General features: G+C 42.6%; 1 protein-coding gene and 1 long non-coding RNA gene across 3 annotated transcripts in view; one reads left to right on the top strand and one right to left on the bottom strand.

Annotated features, from left to right (window-relative positions):
• Nucleotides 1-14,252, bottom strand: part of CTNNB1 (catenin beta 1) — a 31,595-nt gene extending 17,343 nt beyond the window's left edge. For both annotated transcript variants that reach the window (XM_074988240.1, XM_074988239.1), the window contains exon 1: nucleotides 14,133-14,252. The gene's annotated coding sequence lies outside the window, so the exon portion shown is untranslated. The remainder of the gene's footprint in view (nucleotides 1-14,132) is intronic.
• Nucleotides 14,253-14,397: 145 nt separating this feature from the next.
• Nucleotides 14,398-14,610, top strand: part of LOC142009738 (uncharacterized) — a 28,006-nt gene continuing 27,793 nt past the window's right edge. Inside the window, exon 1 of the long non-coding RNA XR_012644552.1 lies at nucleotides 14,398-14,480. This is a non-coding gene — a long non-coding RNA (uncharacterized LOC142009738). The remainder of the gene's footprint in view (nucleotides 14,481-14,610) is intronic.

Consider the following 14,610-nt stretch of genomic DNA (forward strand, 5'->3'; position numbering starts at 1 on the left):
ACACTACAGTGCAGTAAGGCTAAGGCAGACACCCCCCTGCCCAAGCCCTGCACTGCTTCTGAAGTGGCTAGAAGGTCCCTGAAGGTCCTGGAATAGGGGTTTCCACACACTGCCCCTAGTGGCAAGCACTTTCTCCCACAGGTCCCATTGGCCAGCAACAGGGAACCAAAATGAACAGTGGAAGGTGTGGGGGTCAGTGCCTTCAGGTGGGAGTTTGAAGCTTGCCAGCAATGTACCTAGATTTCAGTTCTTTCTAGAAAGTCAGATGATGGGCTACACCTTTGTGCATGAACATCCACGAGACAAAAGCAGTTTGTACATGCTTGCCAGATTCAAGCTTCATTTGGGACAAAAACTGTTCAGAATTAGTGCTGTTTACTGTAAGTGACAGCTATCAAGGCTTTATTCCCTTTGCATAGATCAAAAAGCAGCACACTGAATTAGCAGTGTTTCTCAATGTATGGTACACATAGCCTTAGGGGTACAATAAAGCCCCCATTTATACAATTTCAATTTGCACGTTACTTGGATTAAAGCAAGTTAAAATCGTGAGTGGTGGGGAGCCAGGAAATGGACCGGCACTGCTGTACTGGTCAGTTTTCTGGCTCCAAGGAGCAGTGCGGAGATGGGAACAAGGTGGAGCCCAGCTCCCCTATGCAAAATTCAACTTACGCATGGTTGCCCAGGAATGCAACCGACATGCAAGTCAGGGGATTACTATACACAACAGAAATCCTGGGGGGGCGGGGCCTGCGGGTAATCTGCTCTGTGCAGCTGTTTGAGCAATAATAGACATGGCACTGTGAGAACGCTGTGCAATGCTCTTTGCACATGTCCCTCCCTAGTGTTCGGAAGGAGAAGTGTGTGGCAGTGAGCATGCTGCCACCACCCACCCAGCAGCCCCCATTTGCCCAGGGCCACCAATTAGTTAGGACGAGCCCTGCTGCCTGGCTCTGGAGGGTAGGGGGACTGGGTTAATCTGGGGAGCTGGTGGTGCCTGGCTCAAATTTTAATAGGAAAAACTCAGTTAAGAACTTGTGTGGCTCCAGAAAATGATGTCACCCTCAGCAGTTTGAAACCTCGGATGGAATCTAATGTTCAAACCTAACAAGCTCAATTTCGCATTAAATTATAATTCTTCTTGTAATTTCATTGATTACTGTTCATTTATGTTTGCATAAATATATACACACACACAATGAATAAAAACTGGACTTATTTTTTTTTTTTATTTATCCTCTTTGCACAATCATAAGTACAACAGCAAGTTTATTGCCTATAGGCAATTTCTTCCAACCAACCAGTTACAAGTAAGTTATTTAAACAAATGTGTTGCAATTGTAGAATACATTTTTGCATGTCTGAAAACTGGGAGTACTTTTTTTTTTTTTTAAAAAAATCTTGAGAAACACTGAATTGAAGTGCATTACTGAAAATTTTCAGGCTGTTGAAGAGATCAACTGCTACCAGAAAACAGTCACTGGACACTACTTGGAACATCTTACCCAGAGCAATGCAAAAAATGCAATGCCATCTCCATTTATGGGAAGCTTGGTTTCTTCCTTATCCCCAGATCTTACTTCCTTCCCCTTAAGATTTTAAAAAAGAAAGGAGACGACCTACCACTAAATTTTTGGGCCCTTCCATCAAGGACCCAATTACTTGTCTCTGCTGCGTAGAGGGTTGAGCATCTGCAGTTAATCTGACTGATCTGTTGTACTGCTGCTACCAGCAGCTAACAAAAGATGAGTAGTGCTGATGCTGCCTGCATATTCAAGGCACTAAAGCAGTTCTACTTCAAGTGCCTTCTCTGCAACTATAAGCAACCACCAGCCTGTTTGAATGAAAGAAGAAAATGTACAGAATGACTGTTTTTGCAATTCCCATGTTCCCTATTTAACAGGAACCACCATGTTGTTTGATAGCTTTGAGTTTTGTAGATATGTACCAGCTTCTTTACAGGACAGAAGTACGAACCCCAACTGGAAATACTGCGCACAGACATTTGAGTTGATACATTTCACCAGCCCAAGAGAAAGACAGGATTCCTAATGTCCAAGGAAGGGGTTAATTTTGATGCAAAATATTAAGTCCAAGGACTTACTGGCTCACATGCAGTTGCAAAATAAAGGGTTTCCAGGATACACTAGCTTTTTGTAAGTTGCACCAATGCTGACAATGGATAACCCTATAGATCAGGCAAGTAAAGCTTCAAAATGAGGAAGTGGGTTTTGCCCACTGAAGCTCATGACCTACTAAATTTGTTAGTCTCTAAAGTGCCACTGGAGTGCTGATTATTTGTGAAGCTACATACTAACACAGCTACCCTTAGACTATACGTAGTTAAGTAGTCCTTTTATCTAAGGACTACCTATAAATACAGGTATAAGAACACTAGCATAAATCTAGCTTCAGGCTTGTACTAATCTGTCTACCACATCCTTAACTATTTAAGGTTACTAGAAAGCAAGACTATTTAGAACAGCAGCAGAACAAGCCCAGCTACAGTGGTCTTGTCCATATTATAGATTCAACCCATACTAAAACAGCTAGGACAGTGGTGTCCAAAAGCAAGACACTTGACTGCCACATGCCCCGCCCCTCCCCAGCCAGGTACACCCCTGCCAGGCACTTTACCCACACCCATAGTCAGGCACCCTAACCACCTGCCCCTGCTGACTCACTGGGGCAGTGGCTCAGGAGTCCTATCTCCCGTGAGCCTCTGAGGCGCCATACCAGCCCGCCAACCCACATGTGGTGAACAGGGAGCGTACTGACACTTCACAGATCTGTAGATTTACCTAGTATAAGCAAAGTTTGTGAAGAAGCATAGCCACAATTAATTTTTTTTTTTTTTTTAATTCAAGCTTCAATGGGAAGGCAAGCAGTGTATTCTTGCCCAACGGCTGATGTTTGTAGTAAATCATTTAATCCAAGACAGTAACTAAGTCAAACTGTGAATTACTTGCCACTTGTTCAGTGGTGGTTGCCTACCTATCTATTAAAAAAAAAAACAAAAAAAACACACACCTATGGTTTCCAACACACTGGCCACATGGCTATACTGCTTGAGAAATAGCTCGACATCACAGCCTAAAACTTAGTCATGAAGTTTGTTGTTAAGACAACAGAAGCAATCCCTTCACAGAACCTGCAAAACTGACTCAAACTAAGTTTAGCACATGGTGTGTGTTTTTTATTTTTTTTTGGGGGGGGGGGCAGGGGGGAGCAGAAGAGGAGGAAGAGGGAAAGGGGAAAAAAACCTCAGTTAAAAATTGTTGAAGTATTTTGTTCTGCAGAAAGGATTTCAGGCCTTAGTTTAACTGCTATTACTGATCACCCATCCTTTTGGACTGTAACAAGGAGACAGACCAGTGTTTGAGAAACTCTCACATTCTGAATACAGACTAAGTAGTAGCATCAAATCAATCTCATCTATTAAAATTTGGAAGATATGCACTTGGAACTAGGATAAACTATTAGCAAAATCCAAATATCAGGGAAATAATGGCAGATGCATGATGATTTGCAGTGGCCTCACAAGAATCCTCAGTTCAGGCTCAGAAACAAGAAACAAAATCCGCGCTACAGATTAGAAGTCCCCCCATATGCCTGCTCAAGAGACCACTACCTATTTTTATATATATGACATCCCCAAGACACAAGGAAATACTTCAATACTGCCACCTAACATTGGTATATTATATATGCTACTGCAGTGACTTGTAAAAGTAATACCTTTCTATTACAGGGTAAGATGAATGATTTCCTTCACTCACTAAACCAATCATCTGAAGTATCCTGGTTGCAATTAGCATTGCAGGTGCCTCCATCATCATAAGAGACCATGTCAAACTAGAACCAGTTAAAAAAGTCAGAATGTAGAATGGGAAGTACAACCCTTCTAGCCCCTAATTAAGGAGTTAGTTTAAAATATAGCTTTTCCATTAGTAAGTTCCACACTGATCTATGGCTTGAAGAGGATTCCAAGGCCTCAACATTCTTACTGGGAAATACCTACAACTTAACCTGATGAAATTAGTCATCCACATAATACAGAAAAAGATCACCTACCTTGTAAAGCATTGAATTCCCCGCAAAAAAACGTTAGCTAAACTATACTCCAGAGTTTGCTGTTTGAAGGCAAGAGGACCTGTGCTCTTAAATCACTCAGGTGATTGAAAGACCAATCTGAGGTTAACTGTTCGGCTCTCATTTCTAAAAGTTATGACCTATGTGCTGAAGATCTAAATCTCTCTTCATTACCACTCATCTCTGCCTCTAGGAAAAAGAGGGTTTAACCAAAACACATTTTAACCACCATTGTTGTACATCAGACGTGTAATCTACCTTCCTATTGATGTGCATGAGTTACCAGGAACTTGATTATCAGCTGTTTTGCACCATAGCAATTCTGAAAGATTCAAATAACATATCCAAATGATGGTAGTGTTTACAGGTTAGTTCACTATAGCTAAAGATGCAATAGCATGTAGTTTCCACCTGTTGGTTTTAATGCCATCCAACTTCAGGCAATTCACCTTACCAGAAGCTATACATTGCTCACCAACACAAAATGCAGAGCATTAAGGTTCCACATGCTGAAGATACCAATCTGACTAATCCCAAATTACCTGAACATTCAGATTGCCCCTATCAGTATTTAGGATTTACAGGTTTGAATTCTCCTTCACTATAGCTAATAGAATTTAACTAAACAAAAACCAAAAACCACAAACTTGTAAGAAAACCCCTAACTGGTTAATACTCTATCAGCTGGATTTCAATTCAGTACATAAAAGATAACTAATTGTGAGAAAAAAATGCAAGTTCAGCAATTTACATTCCTTCAGATGTTTTATACAAAACAAACAGGGGACAAGTCAAGAAATCATGGCAGGATGCACACATTTATGTACAACAGATGATTCAGACTAGTGTCCGTCCTACTCATGGAAGTGATGAAAGGCTACAGATGAGGTATTACTGCAAGTTCAGAAAAATTTACTACAGTATCACTTGTACATTTGCCCAAGATGCTCTTGTTTAAATCCAATGCATTTAAGCTAATTAAAAAAAAAAAAAAAACACACCACACCACACACACACACACCACCACCTCACCACCCACCACCTAAGGAACTAGGCTTTATTACCTCTTGAGGTCCTTTCCACTTCTGGTGTTCTATGATTCTATCAGCATTACCACATGACCATTTTATCACATTTCACAATGCTGGAAAAGCACTCTTTCAGTTTAAAAGTACATTACAAGGACATTTGATAACAATGACTTGCAACCATTACGCCAGGAAATACATGCAAACGCTGATCCTTCCAATGTCTTAATACAGGTTCCAACTTGGATACTAGGCTAGCTGAGAAATATCGAATGAACTATCCAAAAAAACCTGACCTGGTATATAAACTAGTCAATACATGATGTAAGAACACAGACCTCATAATAAAAGCCATATAAGCCATTTATACGGTAACTTATGTAGTATTTTATGAGTAAAATCTAGTTCTTTAAATTTTGCATATCATTCTAGGCTCACACTAGATTTGATTACTCATATGTACTTGAGAACCCAATCTAAAGCTGTGCAAAAGGGGGCATCAGTACTGATGGTATTATACATATTTTTAAAGACTTTTACCTCACAGAAAGCTTCCAACAATGAAAGAGCTCAGTTACAAGTTCTGAGTTCACATTCATAAATTCAAGCAGGCATTCTATAATCTTCTCCCATAGTTACTTTAGGCAGAATGAGAACTGTAATCAAGTTCAATAAAATAGCATTACCATTTTAATTAGCAAACTCTGCATTTAACAGAAGCGTTTCACTGCTGTTTGCAGCCACTAAGAAAGAACTTTGCTCACTTCAGCACTTTTCTACACTACATGCAATGGTACTCCTAACCAAAAAATTACTTGCCACCACACTAGTCAGGCTTTCCACTTTACCATATGTGTGGAAGAGAGCTATTAAATGGAGAACTTCAAAGACAAAAATCCCTCTACTCCCCGCTCCAAAAAGACTGATGCTATGTTCGCAACATAGCCTTAGCAGTTTTGTTTGCAGCCATTCCAGCAGTCTAAAAATTGTGTTAATTGGAAAACCTGACTTCACAAATCCAGTTCGTTCACATGCTTGTTACCTAATCTCGGCAACTACAGCAACATCAGGAGTATGCAAACATGTACTGATTCTTCAGCAAGATGAAGAATTTGTCCCGTCTACAAAATAGACTTTTAAAGTCATACCTTAAATCTTGCTACAGTAGGTCGCGACTATCATTTCTAGAACTGGACCAACTATACTATGAAGATTTAGCTGGTCTTCCCAAGCAAAAGTCACATACAGCAAGTAAGGTCCTCTACAGATATCGTCCCTTAAAAGTAGGACTACCTTGTATCATCCTAGATTTCTATTTATTGCAAAATATGAAAAAAAGTGTGGGGCCACAAAGAAGTGTGAATGACACAGCATAGTTGCTTGTTAAAGACGCATCTGTTTTGTTCCTTCAATTATGCTTAAAGTTCTTCAATAATCAGAATAAAAATATCCTGCATGTTTAAGACCCAAAGGCCAGGGCTGCATTATACCTGCTTTTCAGAAGGGGTGTGTAAATTATGGGTGTTCTAAAATGCAGATGAGGCATTATATGAATATTCAGCATATTTGCATAATGGCAGCCACGCAGCCCATCAGAAGTGCTGATTTTGAAATAAAAATAGCTCTCTAGCCTGGGTTCTTTTGAAAGACTGCCCTGATTTTTTTGGGGGGGGGGCGGGGGGGAGGGTGAAGAGTGCTTTCAAAATCAGGGCACCTTGTCAAAGGAATGCCAGGTACACAGCTATTTTCATTTCAAAATCAGCACTTTGGATGGGCTGGGTGGTTGCTATTATGTAAATGAGGTGCTGAATATTCACATCAGCACCTTATTCGCATTTTTGAATTGCTATAATTTACATGCCCCTTCTCAAATGAAGGGGCAGTACAGCCACAGCCAAAGATTCTACAAGTGAACTTTAGAGTAGCTGTTTTTCAAACTAAGTCTGAAAACTATCAAATATTTATGTGCGTGTGTCTAACTAACTCCTAGGGAACATGTGCTCAGTTTACACAGGCTGACCATCCCTACACTGCATGTGTGCACCATTCAAGCCAAACTTGTATTCCAGAGCTTGAAAATGTCTGCCCGATATTTATCTTCCTTTGGTAATGCAAGCAAAGATTAACTGGCAAGACAAGGTCCCTTATAACACATTCACAGTTCCAGCTACTTTAACTACTCAGGCATAAACAATTCCCATATTACCCTATTTCCATAATATTGTTCAACCTTTGCTTATATGCCTGCCCTCCAGAAAAGCCCACTCAAGAAATCTATTCAGTTTGAAATCAATTTCATGTACTTCTGCTTCCTTTGGTAAAGTCTCACACAATATTGAGCTGTAATCCCTAAATTTAAATCAACTGAAGTTTGATACTCAAGTTACTGCAGATCACCACATATACAGAGAACATATTGAAGAAGTTCTAGACAGGACCGACAGCCATGCCAAGAGTTGTTCCTTAATTACCATGCATAGGTAATGTTTTCTCCTCTAAAGCTTTGTATACAGAAATCTTATAATGAAATGTGTCTGGAGAAAAAAAAAAAATACAGCTGTAGACCCACGTCTAGTGTTCCCTATAAGGTTAAGTGGCAGGGAGGCCACCCAGCTGATTAGCAAAGTGCCCACAGATCTCCACAGCCAGCAGCCTATGTTTCTATTGGTGGTTCACATATTTACATGCCTTGCCTACAAAACTGTGCACATGGGTGGAAAAAATTAGAAAGAACATTGCCCATGCCCTTACTTGTAAAGCATCTTAAACACATCAGTATCTTGCACCAAAGTCCTTTGTTATGCAGAAGTATAGCAGCAGTACATTCCAGGTTGAAACTCAATCCAGAATGCTCATCTAGCAACATCCGGAATCCAGCATGATTTTAGTTAGCTGGACAGCCACTCACATGTGGCCAAGTTTCTCATGGTTCCATGAAGTTTGTTTATAGCCACCAGTCCCAACTCTGTGTTTTGTGTTACATAGTTGTAAATTTACCCCTAGACGTCTTCTAAGAATCCAACGAACAGTGGAAGTGTTGGTAATGCTGCTAGACAATACCGACCTCCTGCAAGTTCCCCAGCACATTCTCTTATTCGACACCAGTCAAGTCCCAAAGGTGCCGGACAAGAGGTTCCGCCTCTACCTAACTCAACTCTATGCCAGAGTCTCACAAATATTTGCAATAAAAACAGAACTGAACTGCACTACATAGCTTATGGTTCCACATTAGTTTCCACATCTTAAAGTGTAAACCATTAGAGAGTCAGATGTAGACTAAAGAAAACATCAGAACACAGAGAAACTGTAAGGCTAGACTACCTGCTGCTGTCAGTCTGATTGCATGACTAGAGTAAACTGGAAATATAGCCACTTTAAACACACCACACACACACCCCCTTAATCCAGTACTTCACTAAAATCCAGGTTGATGCTTTCAGATTTTAAAGTTTGACACTACTGTACACCTGAACCTCCTTAATCCAGGTGTCTGTGATTAAGGGACACCTGCATTCAGAGCCTCCACCCCGCTGCCCCCAGTGTCCTGCTGCAGGGAGGGTGAAACCCTGAACCTTGCTGGTCACATCCAGCCCATAGGCTCTGCCTGGCAGAGGGAAAAGAAAGCAACCCTGCACAGCAAAGCACTTGCCTGGAGGTTCTTCCCACCAGCCATCCCACCACATTTGTGGCCTGCATGTGGTGGTGGGGAAATGCAGAGCAAATATGCTCCCAAGGAGAAAAGAAAGAGGTAAGACACACACACACACACACCCCACCACCCCAAATCCATACCCCTTCAACACCCTTCCTCCCCATACGCTGCACCCTCACTCTGCTCCTGTTTAAATACAGTGCATTAAGGATTTAAATTTTGACATGTTTTACATGTTGATACCTACAACATTCCTTATTAAGAGATTTGTTTACCCTTCATTATGGCAAACACCCACGGCTCAGAAAATTACAGTACTCAAAATTGGATCAACCCTTCATTTAACCTAGTCAGTAGTTTGATGGTAGTAACTGCACATATCTAGTACAAGAACTAGAGAGCTCAAAGTTTCCCTTACACTTTGAAATCCAAGCATGTTATGGGACATCACTCCAATTTAGCAAACAGCTTCTTCTTGCAACACCCTAGCTCTATTTTAACCTTCTAAGTTTGCCCCAAGTGAATGTAATATGAACATGCCACATTTACCAGCTTGTCCTAAACTGAATTATCATGCTGTTTTACAAATACCCTTCATTTTGACTCACATTTACAATATTCATTTAATTATTGTTAAAGTCTACCTGGACAGACCTGTTCTAATGTTAATTAGGTCAATTCCAAATTGTACAGATTGCAGCGGCAGTGCTCCAGCTGAACTTACAAGTTCTGAGGCCCACTTTATTCATGATGTGCTAAAATAGCCTGAAAATGTTTTGGAGAGTTTTTGTATCAGTCACACTAAAGGAATTTTACTGTAGATTGGCCTCCCTAATCTGGACTCTGACGGTCCAGAAATCCTGATGGTCTGGCATCTTGCCAAAGCAGTCCTATTTATGGAGATAATCCTGCAACATTTGATAGTCTGCCATACAGAAACATATAGTCCATCGAGATACAGGTAACTCGAAATTTGTGTAAATCGGGGGTGGGGTTAAGCCTGGGGTGGGTTAGGGCTGCAGACGGCCAAGAGGTGCACTTGAGCCAGGGCATGCAGGGAGCATGGGGGTGGGTGAGCTGCGACATGGGGGTCTGAACTAGGGTGCGGAGGTTATGGTCACATTCAATAGTCCAGAAAAATTGGTAATCCAGCACTTGTCCAGTCCCAGACTAAAGGAATTTTACTGTATTTGGATGTTTATTCAATTTTTTAAACTTAGTTCTCTTGCTCTACTTGGGAGACAAATGCAGACTCAAAGGCAAATAGTCTTACAAAGCTGCAATGGATTTTTCCATCTATTCACGTTATATTAAATGAGTTTAGCATATCACACAAAAGACTTCTCTCAAAGCAAGCATCCCTATCAACTTTTAATCAAATTCACAGTATTTTCATTGCACTGTTTAACCACTTACACTTTATTCCCTTTTTAAAGGGCAGACAGTATCTCCAGAGACAAAAGAAAGCGAACACTGCATGAATCACTGGGAAAGCAGATCAACTGGTTTTGAACCTCTCCCACATGGAAGATGATTTAATTGGGAGAGGTGGAGGAGAGAGCAGAATGTGTAGCAGGCTTTGATAAATCTCTGAATTATTGCAATACTGCCATTCTTCCATGTCGCAAATTTGTCAGCTCTATTTATGTAACCTTATACCAAGATTTGGATGTCAATGTCCAATTAGATCAGCCCAGCAAGAAAGGCACGAGTTTAAAAAGGAGAATAGTTTGCCTCACTAGTTTATTACAGTTACGTCATTTGATAAAACTTACACTCAGCCTGGGCAGCAAACATTTAAAATTTTGTAGGAGTACGTTCATTTGCAAATGACAGCATCTATCACACTAAAGTTCACAAATCCTAAATGTTTAAAAAACTTAACTAGAACAGAACTAAATGCAAGTCAAGTTCTGTAAAAAACACTTTACATGCCTTAAAGTAGAAATAGTTCAGTCAAGAAGTTTAAAACATTGAGACAATGAGAAATATTTAAAGCCACTCTTGATTTACTAACACAGGCAGATTCTAATGAAGTCATGAAGCACAAGTTTTGTTATTGCAATTTACTGCAGTATCACAGGAAGCCCTGAATCAGCCTGCACTGAACTGAATCAGCACGGACAGCAACTGGAGTTGTGTCTGCAAACACATTATGGTTTCTTCTAGCGTTAGTGACCATATTAAGAATTCCTTGGGTAAAGCTTGGAGAATGTTACCAGATGAGAAGTCAGACTCCTAGTTATAACAATGAAAATTACAGATAAATTTAGGATTTTGTAGGAAGAAATTGGCGTAAAGACATTCACACATAAGATGCCTTGCATCTGAATTGGGATTTTAGAATTAGGCACTTTTTTTTTTTTTTTTTTTTTAAAAACCCACACACCCCACATGTCATCTTGAAACCTTTGATGAATTTTTTCTTCCTTCTTTCTTCCTTCTATTGATTTGGATCATTTCCCACAGAAAACTGTTAGCCTTATGCTTAAATTTCAGTAAGTCTACGGGCTTGTCTACACTACTGGGAAGAGCGACCCAGTCAGGGTCAATCTTCTGGAGTTTGATTTTGTGCCTCTACCATGAAAACAGTCATGTAATACAATTCATTGATTCTACCAACAACTGCAGCAGCTAGAGTTGCATATCTGAAGTGGACTATCAGGTCTAGTGTAGACTTGGCCTAAGTTAATCACAGCAATAATCACTTTAGAATTAGGCTAGTACAGGGGTTCTCAAAATGTGGGTTGCCAATCCCCTTTTAATGAGGTCACTAAGGCAGGTGTCAGCTTTGGACCCACCAAATCTGAAGTCTGAGCCCCACTTCCTAGGGCAGAAGCCTGTGGGCTTCAGCTTTGGCCTCCCCAAACAGACCCATCACTGTTCCCCCTTTATGGGGCAGGGTAGCAATTTTTATTGGGGGCGGGGAATGTCATGGTACGATGACATTTGAGAACCACTGTATGAATACATGAGAAGCGGAGAGCCTAGACCAGTTTTTGCTGTATAAAAAAAAAAAAACTTTCACCCTCAACTCTTATGCAATGTTCCTAGAATTGAGTTTTAAGGTGTAACATATACTATTTACAATTAACTTGATGGGGTGCTTTTAATTTGAGAGTGAAGCCTTGTCTTGCCTAACATTTTTAAGAGGCCATTTCCTATCCCACCTTTCCTGTGGGAATTTCCCATAGGATTTTTTTCCCCTAACTACTTCCCAGTCAAGAGTAAGAGGATCAATGTAAAAGATGCACACCTCTTCACTTCCACATTTTGAAAGCTGCTCGAATTACAGAATCAAACACTAGCCTACTAAACTCAAAAGAAATAGTTTGCATTTAATAGCACATACAAATGATTTTATACAATGGTAAAATTTAAGAATGCGTCATTCAACTCTTAAAAGCCAAATGTAGGCACCTAAACAAGTTTTATTTTCAACAGTTCCAAACATCCAGTAGCTGCCACTGGAATCAATGGGATTTGCAGACTAGTACTTTTGGATGATAAAGTCACTTGTCTCAAGCAAAGGACCTGCTACACTTTTAAACAGCCCAAGATTTTCAAGAATATCTTGACACATTAGTAGTTTTAACTAACAAGAGTTTAAGATGGGCAACATGGCCAAATAATCTAATTTCCATACAGTCTTAAATTTAGTCATAGACTTTAGGGGCTACATCTACACAAGAAGCCTGTCAAACAGAAGTTACTCTTAGGAGGGATTTCTAGCAAAACATCTGACAACAGATTGATTTTTTTTAATCTGCTTTTCTGTGTAGACCCAATATGCTCTGTTGATAGAGCAGCCAGACTGCCCAGACCTCGCTGTACAGAACAGCCAAACAGAAGCTCTGCAACAGGGCTGCACAGTGAGCTTTAAGTCCTGTGGACAAAAGGGCCCTAGAGTATCTACACAGTTGTTTTGTCAACAGAACACTGTCCAGAGAGGTGTTATACCTGAACGGGGAGACTTATGCTGCCAACAGATGTCAGCAGTTTGTTGACAAAATTGGGTACAATGCGTATTTTGCCCAATGAGCATTTTGTGTATAGACCCTTCGTGGTTTTACCCCAACAAAGGCCTAGACAAAAGCCTCTCCTATAGGCATAGCCTAGAAGTCTCGTGGACTTCACATGCCAGGCACAGGTGATAACTCTTTACACAGAAGGGTGCAAATATTGTGTGAACCTCGAACAGGAGACTAAATTTAAGTCTACACTACTCTCAAGCAAAGTTCCCACTTTTTCCTTTCATGGACTTCATAATAAGAGCCCAACCTCCTTCTATCCACCATTTGCACGTTCTGGGGGAGGGGGAGGTCCACAGATGTCGGGAAGAAAATAAGTACAGAAACAAGATCAAGAAAACAGCAACCGATTCAAACTATTTTTATCCAAAAAATATCTTAAGATTTAAACACGCCACAGAGGGGCTATTCTAACACATATCGGATTGAACTCCACCTTTTCCCTAACCACCACACACGTTGAGAAACAACACGTAGCTTTTTAACATACTAAGTTTCTTTCAACGGAAGCGTCGGAGAGGGGATGAAGCCTTCTAGTTGTTTTTTCCTAGCCTAGTTATCTCCTCCCAAAAATGTCCAGGGATTTCAATAAATCCCACACACCTGAATTTTTTTAAGCTGTATGTAAATTAATGGGCATAACAGCAAATTATTCAAAGATGCTCCTAAAACGGACTCTAACCCCCACAATACGCTGCCTATTCTGAAGTGACTCAGAGCAAACCCAGCAAGTTTGCCGCGCCCGGTAGGAGAGCCCCAAACCGCCTGACTCCTTTAAAGCGACTCCAGCTACTCGGGCTGTTTTAAACTCACTTGGATCGGACCCCGCTCCGCAGCGGCGTGGAGCCTTCCCCCCCCCCCAACTCCCCGCGCAGCGGAGACAAAAGCCCGCAAGGCAAAGGACAGCGGAGCCCATGGGCCGGCGGCGGGTTAGTTACTGGCTAACGACCCAATACAACCTAACCCGAACCCACGTCCCTGCCCCCACACGGCTGCTACCGGAGCGGCGGCGGAAAACCCGCCAGCGCCTCGCAACACCGGCCTGCCCCTACCAAGCTCCCAGCCCGGCCGGGGACAACTCGACCCCCGCCCCCAGCCCCCCGAGACGCGCCTCGGAGCGCAGCTGCCCCCTTCCGAGCCGCACAAGTGTCCCCACCACCGCGCGTCCGAACAGCTCCTTCCACCCCGGCCGGGCCCAGCGCGGACCTCCCGCTCCCCGAGCCCTCCGCCGCTGGCCCCTCACGCGCGCGCGCCCGCCCCGACTGGGGTCAAACCAAGTGTGGCGGACAGGGGCGCGTAAGCGAGAAACGAGCAGAGAGCGCCACTGACACCGCGGGGAGGCGAGAGCGCAGGGTCCCCAGCCCCGTCTCCGGCGGCCGCCTCCGGTCCGTCCCCGCCGCCGCCGCCGCTACCGAAACGAGCGAGAGGCTTAAAATGGCGTCGCTCGCAAGGAGGTTCTTATAGGGCGCGCAGGCCTTGGCTGTATCCTGCCGCCGCGGCCAGGCTCGGCGCGCAGCATTCCACAGGCACCCAACACCAGGGCAGGGGGAGGAGAAATAGTGCCCGGCTCCCTGGGCGGAGGGACACAAAGAATAGCGCCCCGTCTCCCCAGAAGAATAGCCGGTCTCTGCGGAGGGCTCCGGGGGAGTCGCAGGCAATGGCAGGGCAGAGGTGGGGGTGAGTCTGGGAACGCGGGGCGCTGTGGAGAACAAGGCAGGATGGGAGCAGTGATCCAGCGGCAAGGGAGGTGTGATGAGGCCAGGACTGGGAGGGGCGGCGGAGACACCTTATTCTGGAGGTTGGGAGC

Source organism: Carettochelys insculpta, chromosome 2 (assembly GCF_033958435.1).
Source record: "Carettochelys insculpta isolate YL-2023 chromosome 2, ASM3395843v1, whole genome shotgun sequence".
NCBI classification, from domain to species: Eukaryota; Metazoa; Chordata; order Testudines; family Carettochelyidae; genus Carettochelys; species Carettochelys insculpta.